The sequence below is a fragment of the Henckelia pumila genome, chromosome 1, assembly GCF_033568475.1.
Source record: "Henckelia pumila isolate YLH828 chromosome 1, ASM3356847v2, whole genome shotgun sequence".
Taxonomy (NCBI): domain Eukaryota; kingdom Viridiplantae; phylum Streptophyta; class Magnoliopsida; order Lamiales; family Gesneriaceae; genus Henckelia; species Henckelia pumila.
The window spans coordinates 156,114,198-156,123,491 of record NC_133120.1 but is presented as its reverse complement, the minus strand read 5'-3'; positions in this window follow the sequence as shown (position 1 = coordinate 156,123,491).

Sequence of the window (9,294 nt, the reverse complement as noted above, 5' to 3'; positions counted from 1 at the left end):
CAACACAAACTTAACCCAATCTTGTCAGCTAGTGTATCCATATATATTCCAAGAAAGATTTACAAGTTTTGCATATACTTGAGAATCGACTCTTGAAAACAGTTTAATTAATTGCATATCACTTCCTTCTTTGTTATGATGATGATTTGACCCAGTGAGAAACCCCATTAATTTCAATGATATACGAAAAAAATTATATATTTTATAGTGTTCCAATTCATTGTTTGCCAACGCGTGACATGCATAATTGCTTAATCATACCATAATAATTTTCGTAGTCCATTATTTGAATGCAAAATTTTTAATGAATTGATTATCACGTTTAATTATATCTTTTTATACATATATTTTATTTTTTTTTATATATGTCGGTCATTAATTTGTGGTTTTTTCTTTTGTTTTGATTATTTTTGTTATCGTTATCGTTTTTTTTTTTTTGGGTTTTTCCGGGCATGAATCTTCTGTAAATCAGAATGTATTGTGATCTCTCTTGAATATATAATTTGTTAATTTTTTTTTTACTGAATACCTTTAAAAAAAATTAGACAAACGAATTTTAAATAACTCAAATAAAAGAACTTTTGTATAAATACTTGAAAATTTTTCTTCTAATTAAGAAAATATACGTTTTAGTTTATCATAGTGAAATATAAAACTTCTTCGGTTTTATTTTAGGAAAAAATATTTTTTTGGTCCGGTATATTTAGCACTTTGCGATTTCAGTCCTCTATGTTTTCAGATTTCAGTTTTAGTCTGTTATCTTTGTGTTTTTGACAATTTTAGTCTTTTTTCCGATGTGGTGCTGATGTGGCATCAATGCAGTGCTGATGTGGAGTTGGCGTGTATAGTGTCACGGTGGAGCTGGCGTGTATAGTGTCACGTAAGCATTTTCGAAAAATGACTAAAATTGCCAAAAATCAGAACATACAGGACTAAAACTGAAATATAAAAACATAAAGGACTGAAATCGCAAAATAACAAAAATACAGTACCAAAATTACAGTTTTCCCTTTATTTTATTTCAAGAACTTCTGCATCAACAATTTAAGATAGAAAAGTATTTATCAAATAGAAAGTCACCTTAAAAATGTTACACATTCTTAACTGCCTAACTAATACAACTCTTAATAAATAATTATCATCTAAAACAAAATCATACAATAAAAAAATGACTAATACCGATACGTACAAGGTATGGGTCCGTGTGTTACTTATTAGGGACAAGTGCCCACTAAACTTTGTTATCTGATTTTATGTCCTTTTTAACTTTTTAATTTGATTAATTAGTCTTGTCAGCAATCTTTGTGTGTTAATTTAACTTTATAATATATGTCGGTATGTACAAATTTTTCTGTGGCATTATTGGAGTTTGATTCTCTAATTAGTCCAAAATAAATCTTTAATATAACATGCACTTTGGATTATTTTGGCTTCTTATATACTTTTCACCATTTTAAATTTTTTCATCGAAATATTGAAACAATGTCGGACATGAAGTAATCTCCTTAGGAAGTGTTAGGGAGAGTTTTTAAGAAGCACTTTTCAGCTTTTCATTAACAAAATTTTGCAATTTTATGAAATTTTGTTAATAAAAAACTGAGAAATGTTTTCTAGAAGCTCTCCCAAACACTACCTTACGCACTTTCAGCTACTGGAGAAGCTATCCTAAGGTTGCGGTGCACAGGTGAACGATCTTTCAACTGCAATACATAAAATTAAAGAATATTTCATAAGCTTGGATTTTGATTTTTGAGTACTCTTGATTAATAGTTGTCGCTTTCATTCGATCTCAATATTTCAATTATTTTGGTAATTTAAGAGTCTAGCTACCAGTCATGTAGGACACAACCCGATATAAATTGATGCATGTATCGACCCGTTGGAATAAAATATTGCCCTCCGTGTTATGTTATATATAGTGGTATAGGTATATGTGATATCTTTAAAGTAGTGGTGAAATTTAATTAATTACTTAATTAGGGTCAAAATGCCCATAAATCCATAAGTTCCCCACTATATCAACACACAAATAGATATATGAAAAATGATATACGTATAATGAATACTATATGTAATTTTTGTTGTGAAAAAGTAAAAAATTTATGGTAAAAAGTAAATACTCCAAAACTCAAAATATATTAAACTCTACAATTTATAATATTTTTCTCTCAACTCAATTGTATTTTTCATCACAAATGAAGACCTATTTATAGATTCATATTTGAGATTAGTCCAAAAATAAATACATCATCATCTACATCATCACACACTAATTTTCCACATTTTACAACTCAATATTCAACATTCAACATTCAATATTCAACATAATATTAATAATAATAATATTTTTCAACACTCTCCCTTGTGATGATGATCGTGATATGATGACTGTTTTCATTACGTGTTTTATACTGCCTCGTTAAAAACTTTACTAGAAAAAACCCAGTGGGATAAAAACCATAGTAAGGGAAAAAGAGTGCAGCCACGTAAACTCTCCCTCATGTTAACATGAGTGATTCTTCACATATTCCGTAGATTGCGCATCCCAATGTTGTATATATGCTTTCTGAATATCGTCGTGGGAAGTGCCTTTGTGAAGAGATCTGATGAGTTCTCACTTGATTGAATATAACAGATATCAATATCTTTATTCTTCTCAAGCTCTTGAGTGTAGGCAAAGAACTTTGGGGGTATATGTTTTGTTCTGTCACTTTTGATGTATCCTTCTTTCATTTGAGCAATACATGCAGCATTGTCTTCATACAACGTCACAGGCTTCTTGTCTACTGATAATCTACAAGAAGTTTGGATATGTTGTGTCATTGATTTTAGCCAAACACATTCACGGCTTGCTTCATGTAGCGCAATAATCTCAGCGTGATTTGATGAAGTTGTTACGAGTGTTTGTTTCTGTGAACGCCAAGAAATTGCGGTGCCTCCACGAGTAAATACATATCCGGTTTGAGAACGTGCCTTATGTGGATCAGATAAATATCCAGCATCAGCATAACCAATGATACTTTGATTGGTGTCTTTTGAGTACAAAAGTCCCAAATCTGTTGTTCCTCGTAGATAACGAAATATATGTTTAATTCCGTTCCAGTGCCTCTTTGTTGGATATGAACTGAATCTTGCCAATAAATTTACAGCAAAAGATATATCAGGTCTAGTGCAATTTGCAAGATACATAAGGGCACCAATGACACTTAGATATGGTACTTCTGGACCAAGAATAACTTCATCATCTCCACATGGACGGAATGGATCCTTTTCTATGTTTAATGATCTTACAACCATTGGAGTACTTAATGGATTTTATTTATCCATATTAAAACGTTTAAGGATCTTTTCTGTATAATTTGCCTGGTGAACAAAAATTCCACATTCTTTTTGTTCGATTTGCAAACCCAGACAATACTTGGTTTTTCCAAGATCCTTCATTTCGAATTCTTCCTTCAAGTACATCATAACTTCTTGAATTTCTTTATTCGTTCCAATGATGTTTAAATCATCAACATATACAGCAATAATTACACATCCGGATGTTGTTTTCTTGATGAAAACACAAGGGCATATTGGATCATTTACATATTCCTTTTTCATCAAGTGCTCACTTAGCCGATTATACCACATTCGGCCAGATTGTTTTAACCCATATAATGATCTTTGCAATTTTACAGAATAAAATTCTCTGGGTTTTGAACTTTGTGCTTCAGGCATCTTAAATCCTTCAGGGATTTTCATGTATATATCACTATCAAGTGATCCGTATAAGTAAGCTGTAACAACATCCATAAGACACATTTTCAAATTTTCAGACACTGCCAAACTAATCAAATATCGAAACGTAATTGCATCCATAACATGAGAATACGTTTCTTCATAATCAATTCCAGGACTTTGAGAAAAACTTTGTGCAACAAGTCTAGCTTTATATCTGACTATTTCATTTTTCTCATTTCGCTTTCGAATAAAAACCCATTTGTATCCAACAGATTTTACACTTTCAGGTGTGAGGACTATAGGTCCAAAAACATTGCGTTTATTCAGCGAATCCAATTCAACCTGGATGGCATCTTTCCATTTGACCCAATCATGACGAGTTTTACATTCACCAAAATATTTTGGTTCATGATCCTCATTTTTATTTACGATGTCACAAGCCACATTATAAGAAAATATCTCATCAATATCTTCTATGTCTTTTCGGTTCCATATTTTTCCAGTATTAATATAATTGATAGAGATTTCACGATTCTCGTCAGTTTGTGGTTCTGACAGAATATTTTCATCATCAGGTGATTCTTCTGGAACACCATTTTCTATTTTATGATCGTCGTGTTTCTCTATGCCTTTTCTTTTCCGAGGATTTTTATCCTTGGAACCGACTGGTCTTCCACGCTTCAAGCGTTTTATAACATCATGAGTGTCTTCAATTTGTTTCTTTGGAATTTCAATTCGAGCAGGGGCATTTACAGCATGTATATATGATTTTATTACCTCTTTTGTGTCTGCAAATGCATCTGGCATTTGATTTGCAATTCTTTGCATGTGCACAATTTGCTGTACATCTTTCTCACATTGTTTGGTCATTGGATCCAAATGTAACAATGATGGTACATACCATATGATTTCTTTTTCGATGTGTTTCTTTTCTCCCCCTAACACTGGGAAGATTTCTTCATTAAAATGACAATCAGCAAAGCGTGCTGTAAACACATCACCTGTCTGAGGCTCAAGATATCGAATGATTGATGGACTATCATAACCGATATAAATATCGATTTTTCTTTGTGGACCCATTTTTTATCGTTGAGGTGGTGCAATAGGCACATACACCATACATCCAAAAATTCTCAGATGAGAGATATTTGGTTCTTTACCAAATGCAAGTTGCAATGGGGAGAATTTATGATATGCACTTGGTCTGATGCGAATTAATGCCGCAGCATGTAAAATTGCATGTCCCCATATAGAAATAGGGAGTTTTGTTCTCATAATCATTGGTCTAGCAATCAGTTGTAGACGTTTAATCAATGATTCAGCTAATCCATTTTGCGTATGAACATGAGCTACAGGATGTTCAACAGTGATTTTCATTGACATACAATAATCATTGAAAGTCTGGGATGTAAATTCTCCAGCATTATCAAGTCTTATTTTTTTGATTGTATAATCGGGAAATTGATTTCGCAATTTTATTATTTGAGCCATCAATCTTGCAAATGCCACATTCTGAGTTGACAATAAGCATACATGTGACCATCTGCTAGAGGCATCGATCAATACCATAAAGTATCGAAATGGTCCACATGGTGGATGAATTGGCCCACAAATATCACCCTGAATACGTTCAAGAAATATGGGTGATTCAGTTTGGATTTTAGCTGGCGATGGTCTTATAATAAGTTTTCCAAGAGAACATGCTTTACATTGAAACTTATTATTCTGAAAGATCTTCTGGTCTTTCAATGGATGACCATGCGTATTTTCAATAATTCTTCGCATCATTATTGAACCAGGATGTCCCAATCGATCATGTCAATTTATTAATATTGAAGAACTATTAACCACCATATTTGATTCGATTGGCCTTATATGTGTATAATGCAATCCAGTAGGGAGCATTGATAATTTTTCAACTACATATTTCTTTCCTGATTTATATGTGGTAAGACACATATATTTCTGATTTTCATCAGTTATCGTCTCAGTATCATACCCATGAGAGTATATGTCATTAAAACTCAACAAATTTCTTTTCGATTGTGGTGAATATAATGCATCATTTATCAGAAATTTTGTACCATTAGGTAACAAAAAATGTGCTTTTCCACAACCTTCAATCAAGTCTACGGGACCTAATATGGTATTCACCATTGTTTTTGTTGGTTTTATTTTCAAAAAATATCTTTCATCTCGCAGAATAGTGTATGTTGTACCACTATCTGGTATGCAAATTTCCATGATATTATTTCCATGTTTGCTCATAGCATTTTCCATACTTCAAAAAAATGCAATAAAGAAAATCAAGGATAATATATATATGCAAAATATAGCATGTTTCATAAGAATGCATGAAAAATATAGCATGTTACATTTCAGTCCCACCAATATATTAATCAATGTTCTCGAAATCATTTGAAAAAATCGGCAGCATTGAAATAAGTTGAACCACTTAAATGGTTACTGTTTTCAACAAAATTGGTCTCTTTTTCTTTCCCCTTTATCGATACTTTAAAGAGCTTACATAAGTGCTCAGGGGTACATGACCAATATCTTGGAGTGCCACATTTATAACAAACACTCTCATATCTTTTTGAGTGATTTTTATTTTCACTCATATTTTCATGCTGCCTTTTTGGATGGTTCGTGACGTTCTTTTGAGATTAGTTATTGAAGTAACTATCTCGATTATTTTCATATTCACGGCCATAACCACGACCACGATCATTTCTACGTCCACGTTCATGACCACATCCTCGACCTCAACCAAAATCTAGTTTATGCCTTTGATTTTGGTTTTCATTTTTTACTTACGACATTTGCTTCTGAAAATTCCGTAGATACATTGAGTCGGGATTGATGATTTCTCATTAACATTTCTTTGCTCTTTTCTAGTGATATCGAGAGCAACGAATTTAAACTTTGCCAAATTTGACATGGTGGTACTAGAAAAATAACAATGCATTTTATAAGTTAATTTTCATTAATATGACAATACAAAATAATGGATAAACGATGAGTACAAGTACGTGTATAAATAGAGAAAAAGTATGTGGTGGAAAATCGCTGGTGAGTACAAGACTCGTGAGCATGATGATCATAATCGTTATGAAAAATAGCCTTAGAAATGTCATCATCTTCATCTTCGAAAAAACCGAGGAGAAAATATTTTGAGAGAAAGAGTGAATTTTGGTGTGATTGAAAATGAGTTTGAGTGAACATATTTATAGACCAAAAACTAGCCGTTTGTTACCGTTTGTGACCGTTGGGAGTAAGGAATAAAATCGAGTATGTGTTGAATAAAAAATTGTGATAATCATGTGATGCATATAATGATAATCATAATTAAATAATTATGTATATCATATCACATTATTATAAGATTGGTGTCGTAGACAACCTTTTATATAATATTGTGAAATTATACCAATATAGTTAGTATAAAGTCAGGTATAGTATATCATATCACATTATTATAAGATCGGTGTCGTAGACAACCTTTTATATAATAACATGAGATTATACAAATATGGTTAGTATATAAATACACAATAATATATATCATATCACGTTATTATAAGGTCAGTGTCATAGACAACCTTTTATATAATAATATGAAATTATATATTAATATAGTTAATATATATATACATAATAAATATATATCATGTTATTGTTTAAAAACCTTAGAGGCTTTTATACTTGTCGTATCCCTTACCGGGAGTGTGGGATGTCGTCTTAACATCCTCCCAGGATTTATAACAAGTTTTGAAAAAAAACTTATTTTTTTTCATAACATGATATTATATATTAATATATACACAATACAAATATATAAACAGTAAAATAAAAATTCTTACTTGTTGAATATTTTTGACTTCTTCTTGTATTTTGGAGCGTCGGAAAATATAGAGAACCTTCGAGCGATCGTGCTGATAACGTGTTGTGAAAAAGTAAAAAATTTACGATAAAAAGTAAATACTCCAAAACTCAAAATATATCAAACTCTACAATTTATAATATTTTTCTCTCAACTCAATTGTAGTTTTCATAACAAATGAAGACCTATTTATAGATCCACATTTGAGATTAGTCCAAAAATAAATACATCATCATCTACATCATCACACACTAATTTTCCACATTTTACAACTCAATATTCAACATTCAACAATTTTGAAATTATAAAATTAATTATCTCAAATGTATTTTTAAAAAGATTTCTTTTAATTAAAATTTATTTAATATAGTTTCGTAATTTAAAATATAATGTGTAACCCGTATGAGTAACATTTATTATACATGTGACATAACTATATATGAATAATTGGTATATATATATATACACAGGAATGATCATGGACTAGCGATCAACTTGTATTTTTTTAAAATTTTTTCAGATTTTCGTGTAAATTAAAAAAATAAATAAACAAACTCCTCAACTAGTCCGCAAGTTGGACATCAGCTGATTTTCAGGATATCATATATATATATATATATATATATATATATATATATATATATATATATATATATATATATATATTATTTAATAAAAAATAAATAAGAAATGATAGTTAATATAATATTTGATTTGATTTATATATTATAGTTTATTTGATTTGATTGATTAAATTTTATACAAAAATGATAAATTATCATGTTGTTCTTTTAACAATAAATAAAATATGAATAATATTATTTATAAGGGGTAATGTAGTAATTTAAATTCAATGATTTAATTGATGTAAAATAAATAATTAATGATTTGATTGATGTAAAATAAATAATTAATAGATGGATAAATAATATGACAAAAATAACACGAGATTGGATAAGATAAATTATACATAAATTAATAATATATCATACCAAACGGTACCTTACATTAAATACCATATACAATTCAAATAAATAAATTTTAAGATCGTGTAATTGGTTATATTAATAAAAAAATATTAAGAACTATCTATATATTAGTTATTTATTACATGATAGAGTGAATATGCACGCAATGAATAAAAAAAACTTCGTTTTATCGATATTTATCAGTTAAATATGAATTAGTTTACCAATAGATGCTAGATAATTTCTTATTGACTTAATTAGATCATTGTACTTCCAAAAAAAAATAATAATCATTATATGTGTTAATAAAATAATTCCCATTAATTTAATTAAATGCCTCAAAAAAATTGTGATAAAAACAAGAAATTCATATCTTAATATAAGAAGATAGAATATTCAATAAGTTTTACAATGTTAGAAATTATATATATACATAAATTTTTATTTTTATCTAAATAATGATACAAATTATATGATGGCTAAGAGTAATACTTGGTTTTTTTGTTCTTGATTAATCAAAATCCTTGAAATTAAATAATGCAAGCTATTATTACATGTATATGTATGTGTATTGGGGAGCAATACTTGTAATTGCTTGCAATAGAAACCTGGAAGTTGGAGTATGATGTTCTTTAAAAATTTTGAATTTCACTGTTATCACCAAATATAATTTTTTTTTATACATCAGCCAACACTCGATCGTATAATTATTTTCATAGA